At 39.2% G+C, this 22,104-nt stretch overlaps 1 protein-coding gene and 1 non-coding gene across 3 annotated transcripts in view; both read right to left on the minus strand.

The window, feature by feature from the left end:
- The window catches only part of BMPER (BMP binding endothelial regulator), a 235,239-nt gene that overhangs the window by 125,599 nt on the left and 87,536 nt on the right, over positions 1 to 22,104 (minus strand). The gene's annotated exons all lie outside the window — the stretch shown is intronic.
- Positions 13,641 to 13,747, minus strand: LOC131482814 (U6 spliceosomal RNA). The gene has a single exon (XR_009247312.1). It is a non-coding gene; the product is annotated as a U6 spliceosomal RNA (small nuclear RNA).

Here is a 22,104-nt window from a genome sequence, read left to right on the forward strand (position 1 = left end):
TAACCATATTTTCCAAAACAAAAAAAAAGTTAGTGCAGAGTGGTATTGTTTTATAATTTTGAAAACTTCCTTATCTGGCTTAAGAGACAATATTGAATTCTCTTTTTGTCATTTCATTGCAATATATTATTTTCAGTGAAGTGTATGAAGAAAATTCAGGAGCTTGTACAGTAGCTCAACAGGCTAACCCTCTGCCTGCAGTACTGACATCCCATATTGTCACTAGTTCTAGTTCAGGTGCTTCTCTTCAGACTCAGTTCCCTGCTTATGCACTGGGAAAGCAGTGCAGGATGGCCCAAGTCCTTGAACCCTGAACTCACATGGGAGACACAGAGGAAGCTCATGACTCCTGGCTTTGGATTGGCTTAGCTCTGGCCACTGTGGCCATTGGGGGACTGAGCCCTCATATGGAAGATCTTTCTCTCTCTCTCTCTCTCTCTGTCTGTCTTTCTCTCTGTAAAGCTGCCTCTCAAGTTAAAACAAATAAATCTTTTAAAAAATCCAACTATAAATAGACATGCAGTTGTCAGAGAACTTTGATATCTATGTCATATAATTACAATTACTTTCCATTGATACTATAGAAAAAATTCAACAATCTTAAAGACCAACTGAAATACAGAATGCAAAGCAATAATTATTAACAACAATTACTACTGAATTATTCTGCTACATTAAAATTTATTGCTCTATCATGTATTTCAATTGGGTCTTTACCCATGCATCAATTTTTAAAATTTTATTCATTTGTTTTGTTTATTTGAAAAACAAAGAGAAAGAAAGAGCTCTCCCACCTGCTGGCTCAGTCTCCAAATGCCCAGAGAGCCAGAGCTAGGACAGATTTGAACAGGAGCCCAGAACTTCAAGACAGACCCCAACTACCATCCCCAGTTTTGCCTGCCTCTCACAGAGTGTATTAGCAAGACACAAGAATGCAGCAGAGACTGAACCTAGACACTTCAATATGGGGTGTGGTGTCCAGAGAGATGACTTTGCTGCTTTGCCAAATACCCATCCCCGGGCACAGGTTTGGTTTGGTTTGGTACACATTGATCACTTAAAAAAAAAACGAGTTAGGTAGTTTCCAAATGTTGATGAAATTCGCCACAAAATATCAACAATAAATCACATTTATGAATACGATCTTTTCAGAACAGTCTTCGAGTATCAGAAAGCTATTAAACTCACAACGATAAATAAAACTTTCCAAAATTCACTTCAAAGCTCAGATTTTATCACTGGCAACAACTGTTGCCATTTGTTTTCCTTGAAGTGACATCCTCATTTTTTTTTGTTACTTTTGAGTAAATGTCTGCCAAACACTCAAGTTTGAATAATCATACTTTTGTCTGCCAAGTCATTTCTGTAAGGAAAAAAATGGAATTTTATTAAATGGTGGCTAGGTCATGTTATAACTCAAATAAACATTTATTTTTCCTCTAACTATCCACTCTATTTCAATATATATCAGACCTATTATTTCCAGGTCTAAATGACAACTATTCAAGTGTAAGCTTTAATAAAAACTAATAAATTTTAATGTCATCAAGGTCACTTTTACATGAAGATGACATTTTTCTTTCTTTTGTTACTCAGAGTACATGGAAATGACTAACACAGTGACTATTAGTACAGTTAAGTGTCATTCCTTTGGTTTGTGTTGCGGCTGTAGCACTTTCAGTTATCATTGGAGATGGTAACTAACAAAAAAGATAAATTCCAAGACTCTCTAACATGAAGGGGTGAACCTGAGACTTGCAAAGGGATGCTTATCACCATGAACAGACTCTCTGGTGGAGACAAAGCACTAGTTTCCTTGGGTTATCCCCCATGACCCTCTCAAACTGTCTTAATCCATTTCACTGCTAGTTTCAAAGAGTGTGCCAGGTTGGCTCAAAGCCCCTCGGCTCATGTCTCAACTAGTGTGACAGGAGAGAGATAACTGTTGGCTCTGACCTGCAAGAGGAGGTTCGGAAGGAAGCTCAGTCACCTCATCAGCACAGGGAACAGGAGGCGACTACTGGGTCTCTGGCAAGCTCGGGATAGGAGGCTGAGCCTCTGCCAGTGTGATGGCTTCTTTGTTGCCTCTTCACTTCTTTATCTTTTTTTTTTTTCTTTTCTTGGCAATCCTTAAAGGGCTCAGCTCTCTTGGTCATAATCTTGTTAAGTGAAGCCAAATCTAAATTACCCTTAGAGGCTATTACTTATTCCAGGCTGAGCAGAATTCAGAAGGCTGCCCACAGCAAGAGTCTCTTATTTGTCCTGGAGAGCCTGAAAATAGATTTGAGTAGAATGCTGAGTTGGAGTTTCCTGAATGAGTGAATTTTACGAAAGAGTTCAGGTTCTTCCTCAAAGATTTAAAAGTCTCTGTTATTAATGCCTGGGATTCAATAGTTCTTCTACCCTAAGGGACTCTGGACACAAAGAGAGAGGTTACTGGGACTGCTCCCCTCTTACAACATCCCCCCAAATTTCACACAGGACAAGGGAAGGCAACATGTGGGAAAACTCCTTGACCAAACATTCCCAGAAAAATGATATGAGGCTGTAAATCCTACTCAGTGGAATTTTTTTTTTACTTATAGTAAGTCTCCAATACTTTCAAAATTACAGTAGCTTCCAGAACACCTGTAGATGGGAAAGAATCTCTTCAATGCCCACCATGTGATGACACAGGTTCTGGGAGTTTCTATCCAGGCTGGACACTTTTCATTATGTCAAGATGCCTTCAGAAGTCATGGCTAAGAAGCACTACAGAACAGGACACAAATGCTGTGACAATGGCCTTTAGTACTACCTGTTCCCTACTTGGATCTAATCACTACCATCCCATTGCAATAGCAGGAATAACCCATGAGGAAGTAAGTATCCTGACAGTAGGGGCTTACCTTCCCGCTTTGGTCACCACTGTGTTTCAAGCTTGGGTACAGTGGTGGGCACTCAGTAGTCTGTGGGTGAGGTGGATGTGAAGTGGAGCAGCTGGGACATGAACCGGCACCCATACGGAATGCTGCCACATGCAAGCAAGGACTTAGCCACTAGGGTTTGTGTTGGGCCCTGAAAGTGTAAGTTTTAGTGTTCCATGGTATGGTAAGGTGACTATAATTCATATCAGTTTTTCACATTTTATAAACATCTAGAATAGAGACAATGGCCCTTACTGGTTACAACTTGGTTTGGAATGCCTATACTTGGTATCAGAGTGCCAGCATTTGAATTCTAGGTTTGTTCTGCATCCTGGCTTCAAGCTAACATGCACAAGGAACAGTGGCTGATGGTTCAAGCACTTGGGCCATTGCCACCCATGTGGGAGGTCTGGATTGGGGCCCCAGCTGCTACTTTGGTCTGTCCTCGTCCCAGCTGTTGCAGGCTTGGGAAATGAACCATCTTATAGGAGATATCTATCTCTTTCTTTCTGTTGTTTCTCTTTCAAATACTTAAGTTAAAAATAAGTTTTAAACCTAGGAGTTCAAAGGCTTCCCAATGCAAAGAAATGACAAACGTTTAAAGACAAGGAAACACTAATTATCTTGATTTAATTCTTGCTTATTGTATGCATATACTGAATTATCACACTATATCCCATAAACATATTTAATTTTTAATGTATCATTTAAAGTTTTAAGCCAAAGGCTAAAAATAACAATAATGAACAAGAATCACAACTGACAAATTCTTCAAAAATTTGCCTTGGAGCCAGACTTTGGCTCCAGTTCTAGCTCAGAAACTTGATTATTATGTGATCTTGACAAAACAGTTGTTCTGACAGTGGTGATGCCTACTTCCCAGAGCTGTTGTAAAAACTAAGCAAAATTTCTCAAATAAACCTTCACAAACAGTACTTGGCATATATAAGGTCCAATTAATACTACTTATCCTTAGAATCATGACCGCATAAAAATTATTCATTTTGATTAGATTTAAATTCATTAAGTCAGATTAAAATCTGTGGGAATCTGAAATTTGTTTTCAAACACATTTTAGTTCAAAGCCGAAAAGGCAGTTAGTGTCACTTAATCAGATAAAAAGGAGCCATCATTATTATTGATCATTCAGCATTGCCCAAAATTTCAGAGATAATAAATAACAGTTATTGGAACTCAATGAAAGAGCTGGTCAGAAATATTTTCCCAAAGATTGTAAAAAAAGGTTGAAAATCCTCTTCCCCCTCTACCTTATGTTCAAGCATTTATGAAGCAGTTAGCAAAGTGGAATGGAGGAGGCCGGCTAAAGTGGACTTTATCTTACCCTAAGCGTCTTTTCTGATACACATGCACACACACACATGCACACACACACACACACACACACACACACTATCATACCAAAGCCAGGAGCTCCATCTGAGGCTCCTCCATAGATGGCTGGCACATAACCACTTGAGGCATCACCTTTTGACTTCCAGGATCCCATTAGCAAGAAGCTGGACTGGAGGTAGAGGCAGAGCAGCCAGGACTCAAACCAGGCACTCAAATCTGAGAAGCAGGGCACCCTAAGTAGGAGCTTAACCCAATGGGCCACAAGGCCCACCCCAAGAAATGTATCCTTCAGAAAGGAGGAGGAGTAAGATTTTCCTGTTTGGGAAACTGCATTTATAAAAGGTAAAATACCATTGAAAGCTCCCTGTTGTCCACTATGCACACTGTCCTCTTTTGCCCACTGCTGACTGACGCGCCTGTGCCAGCAAATAGTTTGCTAAGCAAATAATCTGTGTAATTCATCGTAGCCATCCTGCTCCCTCAAGATCTCTCCCTAGACTTTGCAATCTATCTCGCTTTGTTTACTCCAAAGTGCAACCCACAGAACCACAAATACCAGAATAACACTGAGGAGTCTGAGGAAAAATGCAGATTCCCACTGAGCACCCAGAACCGCAGAATCAGAATCTCTGGAATTAGAGCCACAGACTTGATTTCAGCAAACATCACATACAATTCCTCAACTGGAGTACGACTGGCCTGTAAGTTCTTCCAGAAGCAGTCATCCTCCATGCACAGGGACAGGAGACAGAGCAGAGATCCCCCCTAAACCTGTCACTTCCATGCAACACCCTGCACCCATCCACTAACGCTAAGTGTTGAATGACTACTTTTTATTTGAGAGGGAGAGAGGCAGAGGAGATAAACAGGACTCCATCTACAGATCCAATATCACAAATATCTGCGGTGATTAGGTCTGAGCCAGGGTCTTGTAACAGAAGTTAAGAGTTCAAGCCAGGTCTCCTGCAAGGATGGCAGGAATCTAACTACCTGAACCATCACCACTGTCATCCAGGGTTTGCACTGGCAGCATACTGAAGTCAGGAGCCACAGCCAAGCAATAAACCCAGGCACTCTGATGCGGGACACCGGCATATTAACTACTAAGCTAAACACTCTATCCCTAACTTCTATGTCTGATAGCCAGTACGCAAGAAATCCTCAACACATGTGTCATTGTTCCACACTATTGGTAAATATCTGATCCTCTTTTCCACTGCTTAACTCATTCAGTGGCTCCTGCTGGTTCTTACGGCAAAACCGAAGTCCGCATGGACATCTCTGTCTACTTATCTCTACTGCTTATTTCTGCTGCCTACTTCACTCATCCTGAGCCATGGCTAGGGTGTTCTGTGTTTTCTCTGGTCCCCAGGCCTTTTCAGTATACATGCTGTACCCTCTGCCTCCTTTCTAAATTCTTCTTTTCTCTGACACAACCCCGTTCACTCTCCAGATTTCAACAGGTCTGCTACTGCTGTCAAACTTTATATACTAGCTTCCACTGCCCTCAAATAAGGCTGATGCCCTTCCCTATTTAGTCTTCTCTGATATCTCCTACTAGTATCTGGAACACCAACCACCTGTGGTCTTCATGCCACTGTGCAGTCCCAATAAGTTGTTCTACAAGGACTACCTTACTTAAATTCTTCAATACCAAGCAGGAAAATGCTGTGTGTGGCACAGGTGTGTGGCACAAGGTGTGCTGCAAACTAGAGCTCCAAGAGTGTTTATGAGATGACTAAATGAGCAAACACATGACCCTTGGTGCCTGACATCCCCCAAATATGAGAGAGACACTTTCAGCCTCTGTGACATCACTCCACAAAAGAGACTCAACTCAGCAGTCTGCAATGGCTGTCCATGAACACTGAATGAGATCATTCTCTGAGGACTTCCCTGAGGTTGAGAGTATAAACGATGCAGATTAGAGGAAGAAAAATGTCTTTCATGTATCTTATGTCCCAGAAGTAAAATCTGAGTGTGGGGAGGGTGCTGAGTAGTAGCAAGAGCCCTTGACCTTGGTCACTTGACCACAAAACAGCTCCTGGTCTGTGAATATGTCCAGTTTGCTCTTAATCCCTGCTGTCCATACCGTATGATTTATCAAGCAATCAAATCCCAAGCCTCCACTGCATACAAGCTGTTTAGAAGCTGGAGGATAAGGGGGAAAAAGATGTTCTCCGGTTTCTTCAAAGCTCTCTTCTAGACACAGTGATACAACACTGTGGGCCATTTGAGCTCCCAAACAATGTGTTCACCTCCGCCGACAGATCAGCATCCTGCAGGGGGTCCACTGAGTAAGCTATCCAGCAGCTCCTCCACCCATCAGCCCTCCGGAAATCTACAGCTTTCTTTTCCCATCCTTAGCACTGACGAGGATTTTACAAGGAAATCAGATCAGGGCTTCTCCTGGTGCACAGCTAGGACAGACTTGTCTCTTACACCAACAGGCCCCTCTCTGAATCAGGAAAAGCACTTGCAGTTACAAAAAAAAGATAGGCATAAAAGCACATGCGTTGGGGGAAGGGAGCAGGGGAAGGTTGGTTTGCGAATCTACCTTCCGGGAACTTTTCTTTCATCTTCCAGATTTACAGAGGGGAAAAGTGAGACAACTTCCAAAAGGAAAAAAATTCCACTTTAACATGGTTTCTCTCCAGCTTGGAACATCTCAGTATTTGTGACGCAGCCAAGGCAGACCAGTGCATTAAGACTCAGAAAGGTAAAATACACCAGCACAGTCTGTGTTCCAGATGGGAACTGAAACATGGAACTCGAGCAGGCGCACCTGCTGCCCACTTTCATACCTCTGCATTTGTCAGGTGTATAGAACTTGGCCAGCACCTTTCAAAGGTGACCAGCAATTCACACACAGGTTTTTTGAAAAGAAGATCTAAAGCTTGTGTAACTAAATCCACCTTTAGTATTAGATCTCTGTTTGCTAATTCTAACTTGAAAATACTAGAATCACACATGTCTTCCTGATGTATGCTAAAGATCTCCCTTTACGTTTCAAGGCAGCAGGATGGGGTACAGCTAGGGGAGCAGGTCTCCACGTGGCTGCTGAGAGAGGAAATGCTGCTTCACCTTCCCACATCGCTTCTTTGAAGTCGACTATCTCATCTCCCCAACTCATAACGATGGCCTTTAAACCACGGTGTTCTTTATTTTCTTCTAACAAGGAAGGTCGCTGCATGTGGTTGCTGGTGACTCCATCTTCCATCTACTGATTCACTCCCCAAATGGTTGCAGCAGCCAGAGCTGTGCTGAGCCGAAGCCAGGAGCCAGGAGCATCTTCTGGGTCTTTCACATGGGTGCAGGGTCCCAAGGCATTGGGCCATCCTCAACTGCTTTCCCAGGCCACAAGCATGGACTTGCAAGGGAAGCGGGGCTGCCGGGATTAGAACAAGTGCCCATATGGGATCCTGGTGCATGCAAGGTGAGGACTTTAGCTGCTAGGCTACCGCACTGGACCCACAAGGCAGCATTTTTAAATTGGCTAATCTGAACTAGCACCTTGAACCTATCCTATCAGTCACTTTTTCTGATCCTAAGAAAATGTCCAAAGCAGAGTAACTTTACAAAAAAAAAAAAAGAGGCTTATTTTACTCATGGTTCTGGAGGTACAAGAGCTAAGCACCTCATCTGTGATCTTCATGCTGGAAGATTTATACGACTCGTCTGTCTGTTGATGGCTACTTCTGACGTTAAAAAGCCACCAGCAGCCATCCACAGGGGCCACACCCTAAAAACTTGATTCAGTCTAAGCACTTCCCAAAGGCCCCACCTCCAGCACTGTAATTGGATAAGCTTGCACCCTCTTAGTTCATTAACTTACAAATCTGGGCTTAAACCTTTATGTGAATTCAGAGACCAAATCATTCTTCAAACAACACCATTTACTGAATTAACATTTTCCCAGGTACAATGATCAGCCTTCCATAGACACCACTGAATAACTCACTCTACTCAGTCAGTAAAATCAACAGAATCACCTCCCAGCCCGGAATGGGGCACTGACGATTTTTTACTACCTGCTTCTAGTTTCTTTAGAAACTAAATTGTGTTTCTCCAAGTTTCAGCCATGTCCCCCAGGTTCCTTCTGAGTCTAATATCACATGGATTTCTGATTTAAAATGAAGTTGATTCCTTTTACTTGTCATTAAAAAACAGCAGTATTAAATAATACCAACATTTTAACTGCAAACTCTAAATCGGCAATAAATATACACTAACTGAAAATTATTCATGTCATTTATACGCCACCAACCAACCTCTTCCCCAACCCCCAAAAATATATTTTTCCTGAAAGTGTTGGAAGAGTGGATTGGGCATGGTGGTTGAAGACACACTTGCATGATTTGGATGCAGGAGAATTTACTCAGGTAAAACTTCAAAACTGGAAACCACACAAAATAATACGTTATAAAGAATTTAACATTCAAGCCAGGTGAGGTGATTAAGAGAAGTCATCAAAACTAAATCTGAATTTCAGTCCAAGAACTAAAAGAAATTGCAGATGTGACCTCATCATGGGGCCAGTCCCCTAAGGAATCCCGTGGAGTCTATAAAGTGTAGCAAGCAGAGGAAGGACAAATATGGTCCTAATATTGAAAGGAAAGGGAAAGATGAACCTCAGAACATTTCAAGCCACTCAGTTTGAACAATTTTCTGTAGAAAGTTTTGAGGCACTGCATTTAAACAGGTCTGAACACTTGGGGGGAAAAATAAAACAAGTGACAGTGTGCACATGAAATCATTATTTCAAGATTCAATCACAGCCAAAACCCTTCTCAAGCCTATTTTACATAATTACTGGTGATCAAAGAATATTTGAGCTTTGCTATCTTTCTATCAGTAAAGCGACTGGAAAGCATCCCATTATGTTCCTAGTAAGAGGTTAAAAATGCGTGGGATAAATAATAAATACCACCCACATGTTTTCATCAGGACAATGCGATCAGGGGATAGATTAGGGTCCTAATTGAGTTTTCTTTATAAGCTTTAAGGTTTGACAGCATCCTCTCAATCCGCTCTCCTTTCCTCCTCCTCTGCTCCAGTTCCTCTTTGCCAGCTTTCCAAAGCTACTATTCTGAAATGCTGCCATACTGACTCATACAAACCTGTGATTTTCCAGGGGCATAGTGCCCAACATAGGGACACACATTCAGTTCCTTCCACTTGAGAACCACTGCGTGGCGCAAGGTCTACAAGCTCCAGACTGAGAACACAGGTTTAGAGGGATCCATCTGAAATAGACGTCCTTTTGAACCACAGCTAGCAGACAGTAATGAGTAACTATAGATCAGATATTTCATGTTTCCAACTACTAAAGGAATGTGCATGTGCCCATTAATAAGGAACCAAATATGTTTGTTGGTTGCTTAGTACTCTAGTCATTCCTCTACAGTCCCAAATTTCCCATAGGTAAAATCCTGACAAGCATGGATTTATTTCAATGCTAACATTTCAACAGTTATCTTTTTCATATACCTCATCATGTGTTAGGAACACTGCCAAACACATGCAGCAAATCATTTTATCTTAGCCCTGCACTGCGAAATGATATTATTATTCTGTTCTGCAGATGCAAAACTAAAGGCACAGAGCAATTAAGTAATTTGTCAAAGGTCACTTGGCTAATTAGTGATAGAATAAGAACTCAAACCCACATAGGCAAGCTCCAGAATCTAATTTTCTTCACCTATTATATTTAACCTGCGCTTAGTTTTGTGTTTGTCCCTAAAAGATTTTGTCCACATCTAGAGAAATCTTCAGAATACATGCAGTTGTGATATTTTAAAAATCAGATATTATTAAATCACAAGCATATTCAATATTTGGTTTCCTGCATCAGAAAAGAGGCATCCCAGTAGGCAGAATCACTACTTGGACATAAGACTATGAAAGAAAAAACAACTTTGTGAAAGAAAAACAAATTTGTAAGCATTCTTAGTCCAGCAAAATAAAGGAAATATGAATCGTTAGACATCTATTCTTACTGATGTAAGATGTATCAAACTCGAGAAGTCTTCAAAAAATTCATGAAAAACGAGTATTTTAAAAATCTCTGCAAACATTTCAAAATTGCTTTGCATCCAAGTAAACCACCATTTCATTTTTTTCCATGGACTTTCTGAAGAATATTAATATTCAGCTATTCTTTGTACCACAGAACATTAATTTTACATCATGAGCCTACAAAATATTTATAAAGGCTTTTGAAGATTTACTTATCATCTCAATGCCCTGATATAATTTTCCTGTAAGATCTTAAGTTGCCCAACCAAGAATTCTTTCACTGTAGGTGTTTTCAAAGCCAGATGGGGAGGAAATTCCATCCTCCACGCTGCTGGCCTGGCACAGTACTGCACAGTATGGTAAGGACACTCTGCACACCAGCAGATATGAATGGGCTGCTTTGACAGGCTGGAATGCACTGTGTCACAATGATGCCTTCAAGGGCTATTGAGCTGGGACATAGACCTACCTCACACTGCTTCACACAACACAAGATCTCTTTAAGAATTTTTCTCCTCTCTTTGGCCCCTTAATAGTAATGCTGTCCTGGGAATTCCAGGAAGCGTTGCCTCAGCTGTATCGTGGCCAGAAACATTGCTTGCTATCCACATGACTGACAACACAGCCTACCGTCTGAACTTTCCAAACCACCTCCTCTTGTCTTTGCTCTCCTCTCATTCTTCCACCCCTACTTGGCTCTCCCCTAACATCTCCACACTGAAGGAAAAACTCAATCCACAGCATGCCTGTAAAGGTGTTGCTATCCTTTGATTGAGTTCATTGTTTAAGTATTCATGCCACATACTTAAAAAGTACTAATTGAGCACTGGTATTTGCCACTGTCCTTTGCCTTTGGTGCTAAGCAATGACAGACAAGGATCTTGCCCTGATGGAGCATGCAAAGTAAATCATACAACTGACAAAGAAACAATCCCGTAGACTAGCATTACTCAATGGCAAGTGTGTCTCAAAGGAGACACAGCCATGGAAAGCCCCTAAAGATATCTATATATATCTATATATATATATCTAGATATCTATATATCTAGATATATATAGGGACTGGCATAGCGATGTAGTAGGCTAATTCTTCAGTTCCGGGACTGGATTGTGTCCTGGCTGCTCTACTTCCAATTTAGCTCCTTGTTTATGATCTGGAAAAACAGTAGAGGATGGCTCAGGTCCCTGGGTCCCTCTACACATGAGGAAGACCCAGAAGAAGCTCCCAGCTCCTGACTTCAGAAAAGCTCAGTTCTGGCAGATGAGGCCATTTGGAGAGTGAACCAGTGGATGGAAGATATTTTCTTTCCCTCTCTCTCTCTCTCTCTCCTTCTCTCTGTAAATCTGACTTTCCAGTAAAAATAAATAAAACTTTCTAAACAAAATATACCTAGAAAAAGAAGGTGATTAGTCTCATTAAAGTACGTCATGTGAAGAGAAAATGAACGCTCGTACGGGCTGCTGCTTGACTGTCAGCAAAGACTATGATGATAAACATCAAAGGCTCAGGTGTTTGCAACAGTGACTGATGAACGCATTGATAACCCCTATAGATACACTATTAGTTGTTAAAGGACAGGCATGCCACAAGGAAAACTTGCACCATCTGATCTCTTCAACAAATAAGTTACAAGGGAAAAAATGGAAAGGAAAGCTTTGTCTTGAGAAATTGAGGAGATATATAAACCAAGTATCACAGCCATACTTTGGATCTAAATCAACTAACTGTATCAAACAGGAAAAAAAAAAAAGAAAAGTGAGAGAAATTAAAATGCTAATTAAAAATTTAGTAATATTAAGGAATTTAATAGTTTCTAAAGATGTATAATATATTAATATTTTTAAAACGTACTGAAATGATTACAGGTGAACTAATCAGATGTCTGGAATGTTCTGTAAAACAACACAGTGTAGTTGAAGGCACGGATGAAGCAAGATGGCCTATATGTTGATTTATATGTTGAGCAGGCATGTGGATAAGGAACAAGCAAATAAACATCTCTTTTCCTGTTATGTGTCTCTTTTTCTCTTTCTCTGCCTTGCATTCTCACTCTCTTTCTTCTGTTCAAATCTATTTTAATTTGATTTGAATCTTTCTTGTGAAGTTCTCGATATAAAGAAGAAAGACATATTAATGATATGTCTACCAGCTCCTCTGGACTTGGTAGATGGAGAAAAGACATGAGAACAATGAGGTGTAGGGTATGATTCCAGGTATCAGGCTCCAAAGAGAACAAAGAATTCACCACTCTTTGAGACTGGGAACTTGGGAGAAGTAGATCCGAACGAAGAGGACCAGGAGTTCTGCTCTGGTACCTGAGGAACAGCAAGCTGGGAAGCCTGGCAAGGGGCTAGAGTACAGCGATCTGCGTGCAATTTTTAGGTCTTAGTTTATTTCCAGTAACGTCTGCCTGCTATTGAGCCAGGGCCTCTAGGCTTGAGCCATCCGGGATTCCAGAAGTCTGACAACCAAAAAGGCAACCAAAAGATATTGCCTCCTCAAAAAGTTTGAGATAGTAATTTCTTAAAAACATCCTTAAGAAATAGGTTCATCAGGTTTCTCATATTGATTCCATTTGAGTTTAATCAAATTACAACTATTATTATAATGAATAGTATTTATTTCCCTTTTAATAGTCTTTTTGACGCTTGTTATTTATACGTACTGATCATTTATTTGGCTGTGATTAGATTTATATGAGTCATTTATTGGTATCATTACATGAAGGTGTATTCTATTAGCTTCTTAATGAAAATTCTGTTGGATTTTTTGTCTTGTTTTTAAAGGATTTATTTATTTATTTGAAAGAGTTGCAAAGACAGGGAGAAACAAAGTGAAAGAGATCTTCTTTTCACTGGTTCACTTCCCAAATTATCCCATTTGCCAGGAGAGGGCCAGGCTGAAACGAGAAGTCTGGAACTTCACCTGAGTCTTCCACATGGTGGCAGGGGAGGCTTAACTCACTGTGCCACAATGCTAGCACCTTGGTTGTTTATTATTATTATTATTATTATTATTACTATTACTATTACTATTACTATTACTATTACTATTATTTTGAGAGGTATATACATGAAGAAAGCTCCTCAAACTGGTTCAAACCTCCCAGTACCCACAACGGCTGAGACTGGGACAAACTGAGAGGCAGAAACTCAATCCAGATCACCTGTGTGAGTAGAAGGGGTTCAGTTACTTGAGCCATCCCCTGATGCTCCCAAGGGCCTACATTAGAAGAAAATCAGAGTCAAGAGCCAAAACTGGGTGCTGTCCAAGCACTCTGGGACATGAGACACGGGTTTCTTAATTGGCATCTTACAGGCTAGGTTCAACACCTTGTCTATTAGTATTTTATCAGTATTTTTTTTAATATGGAATGATTAATGAATTAGTGTGTCATCCTTGTATAGGGACCATGCTAATCTTCCCTGTATCATTCCATTTTTAGTATATGTGCTGCTGAAGTGAGCACTCAGTATTTTTTTAAAGACTTACTTACTTATTTGAGCAAGTTGCAGAGAAAGAGACAAAGAAAGAGAGAGAATATATCTCCTATCAGCTGGTTCATTCCCCAAATGGCTGTAATGACCAGGACAGAACTAGGCCTGCGCCAGGAGCCTGAAACTCCATGCATGTCTCTGACATAGGTTGCAGAGGCCCATGTACTCTGGCTGTTTCAATTCTTTTTTTTTTTTAAGATTTATTTGTTTTTATTGGAAAGTCAGATTTACAGAGAGAAGAAGAGAGTGAGAAAGATCTTTCGTCCACTAGTTCACTCCCCAAGTGGCCACAACACCTGGAGCTGAGCCAATCCAAAGCCAGGAGCCAGGAGCCTCTTTCAGGTCCCCCACATGTGTGTGTGCAGGGTTCAAAATTTAAAATCCAATACCATTTTTTGTAATATGCATTTTTACACATATTATGAAACAAAATGGCATATCAAAAGTTTCGTTAGCATGAAGATGAATTCAGAATTCTAAATTCTATTTTCCATAAACTTTCTGAAGTAGCCTTATTCCTTCCAGTCCCACATGGTAGAAATGGCATCTGGTCTTCTTGGTGTGTGTGACACACCGAGAGGATGGAGAACAGGAATTAGCACTTTTTTTTGCTGCTTCTCTTCTTTTATACTACTTACCAAAATGAAAATTAGACATGTAGCCAAAAGAAATTAAAATCTGAGTCAGTTTCCTTAACTAGAACCCAGTTGCCTTATAGTTAATGCCATTTTTTTTCCAGATACTAGCATTCACTTTTTAGCCACCCAGTTTTCAGAGTTCTTGGAAGTCCAATGTTAGAGCTTTTGACAGGTCATTTTTGTGAAAACTTGTAAGAGGCTGCACTGACGATGGACATTCCAATGAGATTCTGAACCTGCAATACCTCTCAGCAAATCAAAGTAAAATGAAAGCCATCCAGACTCCATTAAACTTGCAATCCCTGCCATCTTTTAGTTTTTAACTCAGTGAAGTTTCTGTCTCCAGTTCTATTTTGTTCCACCTCTCAGTATAAAATCCATATTGGAAAACTCACTGCTCTCATTTCCCTTTTAGTAAGTTTCTATGCCCCTTACCAATCTCATCCTAATAATTTGCAGATTTCATTTGGCTTCACATATTACCATTGTTGCTATTTCGAGGCCCTCCCAATTGCTGCATGACTTCCAACTCTAGATGCATTCTTGGGGTTTTTCCTTTCAATTAAATGCTTCCAGAAACAAAACTTTTGAAAATGGGTTCACCCTAGCTGACTCAAATCTGAAGGCTTTTCCAAAGAGACTTTACAAGGAAAATATCAGTGGCTTAAAACCTTAAGCACTGACTGCAGTGTGAACTTGACCTTCATTTTTCGGATCTCCAGCAATGTAAAAATTCTAGCAAAGTAATAGTTTTTTTCTAAGATGGGCCCAACTCACTAGAATGTGTTTGCTCTTATCCAAAAGAATTTCAAGGTACAGTGTAAACTTGCTTTTTTTCAGACTGACCAAATGAAAGCAGCAAATCTCTTATTTATATTCTGGCTTAAAAGCTTTTCCTTTAATGGAAATTTTTACTCATCTTCCACGGAACATAGTATGAGGATGAGTGAGCTCAGTGAAGTATTGTGAAATTTTGCATATGCAAAATATGTTTTTTATTTCCTCCCAGGGGTGCCTTCGAAAGCAGCCAACCAAGTTTCTATTACGTTTTTAAAGCTACAGCATCATTCTCTGTCCTTAGGACTCAAAGTGTGGACTGTACATCAGCAGCATCAGCAACATCTGAGAACTTGTTAGAAATACAGAATCCTGGGCCCGACATAGGACATACTGACTCAGAATCTGCATTTTATCAAGATCCTTGAATAATTAAATACACTTAAAAGTCTGAGCAGCATGAAAACAATATGATAATCAAAGCACTACACTCTTGAGGTGTTAGAATCTTGGGAATGCAAGCAACTTCACAGTGGAAACAGGTCAGAACAGAATCATAACACCAGGCAATTTTGGATCCCATCACATAAGAGATTTGGGCAAAGGTACATTGGATAGTAACAAACTAAAACGAGTCCTGAGGGAGAGAATAATGACCGAAGACTTCACACACACACTCTCACATTATCTAAAGAAATATTTATGCTTATATATTGTAATTTTTAGATTTCATGCCAACTGTGTAAGGAATACATGAGTATTGTCTACATTTTAAAGAGGTGAATACTCAAGTTCATTGAATTTAGTGGCCTACACAAAAATTACACCAAACGTAATTAATACTGTGCCACATTTAAAGCTAGATTTATCTAGCTCCAAAGAATTTGCCGAACCAAGCTATTCTCATTTGACTATCTTCTCTTGCCCAAAGACAATGATGTTTACAGTGCTAAAACTAATCCTTTCATTATTCTAGCAGGTAACCTTATTAGAATCAAGCATAGGGCTGATGTTGTGGCTCGAATTGTGCAACTGCCACCTGCCACACCAGCACCCCATAGGGTCGCTGGGTGGTGGCACAGCAGCTTCTGCATTTCAGCTCTCTGCTAACAGCCTAGGAAAAGTAGTGGAGGATGGCCCAAGTTATGGGCCCAAGTCATGGGCCCCTGCCACCCATGATAAAGGCCCAAATGAAGCTCGTGGCTCCTGGTTCAGCATGATCCAGCACTGACCCTTGTACCCATCTGTGGCGTGAACCAGCAGATGGAAGACCTCTGCTGCTGTCTATTCCTCTGTCTCTGTAACTCTGGATGTCAAATAAACAAATGTATCTCTTTAAACATTAGGACAAAAATCCTATTTTCAAAGAAAATGTTGTATGTGCCCTAATGACATTGAGGGTTGCTTTTCTTTTTTAAGCCCCCCAAATTTCAAAGCAATAGAGTCTGTTAAATTTAAGCCTTCACAAATGTCTCCCATTAAAATGGCATTTTCTACATTAAGTTATTCTGAACACTTAGTTACTATCTAGTAAAATCCATTAGCCTGAATATATGTCAATTAGTGCTAGCTGTAAGAGGTCTCCTAATGGAACCAGTGAGAAAATTAAAAAGAGAGAGAGAGAAGAAATTGAACAAGATTGTGGCAATTATTTCTGGAACAAAAGGCTGCATTTAATGTCTGTAGAATTTCATCCTCCAAAAACCTTTGAAAACTCACATTTAAAAAGTTATGCTTGTAGGTACATTGTGGAACCACAGAGATTAATGGAAAGAAGCAATATTCCCGATATTTTGCCAGTGGATACTTAAGACAATGTCATGCATTAATTTTAATAGCACTGGATCTCCTATAACTTAACTGGAAGTGAAGATGGCTTAATCTGGAAAATTCACACTTGATCACTGAAAGAGTAGCCACAGTATTGCCAAAGGTTAATGATGACCTATAAATGAAGTATTAGTAAAACTGTTTTATGAAATGTGAAAGTAAAAAAAGTTCTTTAAATATCATGTCATCAGAAATGATTTTAAATATGCAGGAATAAGTAAGTTGATAAGCAAACCATTTTAAGCAAACTTTAACAGTCTTCTCTACACTCTTCAACTCACAGTTATTTCAGTTAGCCAAAAGACCATTTGTTGAATTTCCTCATTGCGTAAACGAATGAAGGTTAACCTTCCCAATATTCAGACATATGAGAGTACTGGTTAATACTCAAGAAGAAGAAACACAACCATATTACAGGAGTTCATAATAAACTGCATACCAAAAAACAAACAAACAAACATAGAGGAAGGGGCAACGGACTGGATGTGACCAGGAAACACTTAACAGGAGATGCCGTCTGAGCTGAGTCGGCAAGAGAACCAGAAAGGACAGAAGAGTGGAAACATAAGAGCTCACACGTGCTCAGTCAGGAAGACCGGGAGAGTGACCTGGGGAGAAGTGTCTTGTTCACCAGATGTATGAGAGATGGCAGCTGCACTTGGAACAGGAAGTAATATTTGAGCCTGCTTACCCCGGAAGGGTTAAGGACAAGGTGGGAAAACCATGGAATCTTAATTCCATGGCAGATCACCTTCCTTCTAAGATGGCCTTGCTTCAACAAAAACACTACTTTCCTGTCTGTGAAGCTGGTTGACACAGAATGATGGTGCCAACCTAGAGCTACAAGCCAAGTCTAGTTCCTGAGGAAAAATGTTTTGGGAAATTAATTTTACTTGAAACCAGCTGAAGAGGCCAAAAGAGGAGACCTGGACCTCTGATTCTTAGGCAAGCTTTCTTGATCACATCTCTCTCCTTTGTCTTAAGATGCCTTTCTTCCCTTGTAACACAATGAGACAGCCACCTGCCTCTTAAACTGAGATGCTCACTTACATTATATTATATGTACCTTTGTATAGCTCATTATGTTAGACATTAATTTTTGAACAGTAATGATATTATTTACACAAGTCCATGACTCATATTTTGAGACAGAAACACATTTTGAAAGCCATGCCCAGTATGGTCCTTACTTGACAAATGGAGTTTCCTCCAAAAGCAAATACGCCCTTCCACTAGCAGAGAACCTGCATGAAGCTCCGTGTAAGTAGCTTTAGTAGAGCTATTTAATCTTCTTTTCTAACGTATAACATTCTAAACTCAAAGTGTTCTAGCATGTAATTACAAAAAAGTATTAAGATATATTCAAGAATTTGATTTAACATGTCTGTTTTAGTCTTAATAAAATAGGATTCATTGTACATTTTCTTAAAAATATACTTTATCATGAAAAGTTCTAAGGATGAGAAAGAATAAAAGCAGACATTGCTAGTCACATTAGGAACAACTTCACAAACATATCTAGTATCACTAGTAGCATTTAATGTTATTGAGGTGCTAGCCAGCAATTTTACAAGGGAAGAAGTAAAACAGACATGAATTTCTTGTTTCTCTTGCCTCGGGCAGCAGTAGCTTCACCCAACAAAGACTATCATAGATGAAGGATTTTGATTTCTGGCTATTCGTCACATTTAGGTCTGGCTGCTTGCACGTGTTCAGATGTTTTCAGCATTTTCATCCTCTTTTCCTGGCAAATGGCAGGTCTGAGTCAAGTGTTTCCTTTCCATGGATGCCTGGCCAAACATACATGATGATTCTAGGGATGCACTCAGAATCTATAAAACCTAATCCTTCATTACAGACGTAAGTTTCTCCAAGATTTAAAAATTCTTCATATTTACCTAAATTTCTATAAGGTCCTAAAGTGAAATTAGCATTTTATTTATATATATATATATATATATATATAATCAAAGAAAACTACATTATTAGTTCAAGTGAAAACTCATACACACACTCCTGCTTCTATGTAGAACATATTCTTGGATCCTAAACTGTTACAGCATTTTATTTAAATGTGGGAGTGGGAAATTCAGTTTCAGTGCTTTCTAATTTTATAACAGAATGATGAACATTATAATACCCAGAGCTCTTAAGCATAGAGGAAAACACCACTGCACGCATAGCAATGGTTATGGCATGAATTGACAGCCTTTATGCAAGTCAAATTGAATATAATCAAAAATTTTAAAATCTTGATACTTAGATCAAGCAATCATACTTCTTAAAAAAATAAGAAAAACTTAAAAATACAAGAAAATATTTTACCTCAAGAACTTTCCTGTCATTTAAGTAAAATGAATTGGGAATATGAAATGTAAACATAACAAAATGATTCTGAAAAGATTATAATTTCCAGAACCATGGGGTAAGGTCTTCCAAATATTCACTCCTCCAAAAAGCAAGAATAACACTATCAAACATTATAAAAGTCCATCTTTTCCGAGTTGTCATAAGTGTAATGAAAAATATGCCACAAGAGAAGCTCACTGGAAGATATGAGCTAGCAAAAGTATGAGGGATCCTGAAGACAGATCGTTGAACTTGATCCAGTGTGGGAGACAAAAACAGAAAGAGCAGAACCACGGAGCTGTGTAGGACACGAGGAAGGACACCAGCACACAAAGAACTGGAGTCCTGGATGCAAAGAAGAGAGACCTGGCGGAGAAAGACGATCTGACTGTGCATCTAAGATCACCAAGCTCCAAGTAAGAGCAACACAGAATAATGCGTACTCAGGTATACCACCAACCGTAGGAAAACAAAGAATCTTGGAAGCAGCAAAAGTGACTTGTCACATATACAGGATATCATTCAGATAAATAGTGATTTCTCATCAAATATTACTGAGGCCAGAAGACACATTTAATTAAATGGGTAAAAGAAAAAGACTACGCCAAACAATAGCCAAACTGTTGCTAGAAAAACAAAGGACAATTGAATAAGATATTCTCAAATAAAGAAACACATAAGAGAATGCACTGCTAATGATACATGTATCTCACAACAATTACCAAAGGGAGTCCTTAAGGCTGAAATGAAAGAACACTACCCAGGGCCCGGGCGGGAGTCTAGGGGCTAAAATCCTTGCCTTATGTGCCAGGATCTCTGTGGGCACAATGTGGGAGCTCGTTCATGTTGCAACTGTTCTGATTCCTGTCTACCTCCCTGCTTGTAGCCTGGGGAAGTAGTAAAGGACAACCCGGGCAGGAGACTGGCAGGAGGCTCTTGGCTCCTGGCTTCAGATCAGCTCAGCTCCAGCCATTGCAGCCACTTGGGGAGTGAACCAGCAGACAGAAGATCTTTCTCTCTGCCTCTCCTTCTCTCTGTATATCTGCCTTTCCAACGAAAATCAATAAAACTTAAAAGAAAAAAAAAGATCTAAATTCAGCATATAAGGGTAAATATAAAAGACAACCTAAATTCATATTTGTTTATAGTTCTTTGTTCTTCCTGTAATATTTAAAATAAACTGCATAAAACAACACTACAAGAATGTATTGTGTGCTTATAGCATATAAATGCATGTGTACGACAAATGTAAGACAGAAATGGGGGAAAGCACTATACCAGAAAAGCATTTTCGGACTTAATTGAGTTAAATTGGTATTAATATAGACTAGATTACTTTAAGATTTTGATTTCAATTTCCAGTGCAAAAACTAAGAAAACAACATTCTAATTTTCTTTCATCCTATAGTATATTTATGTAATATATTATAGTAAATATTCATACATCATGTGTGTGTTTGTGTGTATAACAAAAGTTGTTGCTTTAGTTTATTGGTTCTAGGATCCAACCAAAACCCAAAGACATTCAAATCTTTTATACACAACACATACTATTTGCATATAACATAAAAACTTCTTCCCGTATACTTTAAATCGTCTCAACATTGTCTAAAATACCTAATATGTTGGAAATACTATGCAATAGTCATACTATTTTATTGCTTAAGGAATAATAACAAAGAGGAAAATCTGTACATATTAAGTACTTATGCAATTCTTTAAAATATTTTTTCAACTGTTAGCTTAATCCACAGAAGCAGAAGCAATGGATAAGGTGGAATAACTGTGCAATAAATTATATAAGTATAAATTGCATATTATAAGTGGATATACAGTACTCTTTTCCTAGAATAGAACTGAAAATTACATAAATAACTACTTAATTTTTTTATTATACATATGTAAATGATATACAGTGAAAAAATATTAAATTTAGATTAGGTTAATATATACAATAAAAGGAAAATTACAAAGGTCTACTAGTAAACATCCACATCACAGTAAAAAAACAAAAGCAACGGAAGTTTTGAGGAACAAAAAACACACAAGACAAACAGGAAACGGCAAATTAGCAGATTATAAATCCCATTTCATCAGGAATTATATTAAATACAGGTAGACCGACTAAGCCATTCAAAAGTCAGAAACTGACCAAATGTGATTTTTAAAAAAGGTAGTGTACGGTTACACGCCATCGAGGAGAGACATATTTTGGTTGCCAACACAAATAGTCCTCGAGAAAAACGGGAAAAGAGCATAAGCTACAGGAAGAGACTCAAAGAGCAGGAGGAGTCACACTGCCTCAAACAGAACCGTCCAGGAGATGCAAGGCATCAGACCACACAGGAGCTATTTCTACAATGACAGAGATTCAAACAGCAGGGTGTGACCCTTGTAGACATATGTGAACCTAAACAGAGGCACAAAATACACAAAGCAAAAAATGGGGCAAAAAAATGAAATTAAATAAAACCATAAAAACAACAGTATTGGGTTGAGACTTCACTACTCCACTTCCAATAAGTAGAACAAGAAAGCCAAAGATCAACGAGGAAACAGAATACTTAGACAACACTATCAATCACCTAGGCCTAAAAGACATATCCAGAACATTCCACTCCCACAAGCCATAATACACACGCTCCCCCATTGCACACACAGCATTCTCTAGGATGGACCATATGTTTGGCTGCAAAACAAATCTCAGTAAATTTTAAAAATATTTAAATCACAAA

The sequence above is a fragment of the Ochotona princeps genome, chromosome 20 (genome assembly GCF_030435755.1).
Source record: "Ochotona princeps isolate mOchPri1 chromosome 20, mOchPri1.hap1, whole genome shotgun sequence".
NCBI classification, from domain to species: Eukaryota; Metazoa; Chordata; class Mammalia; order Lagomorpha; family Ochotonidae; genus Ochotona; species Ochotona princeps.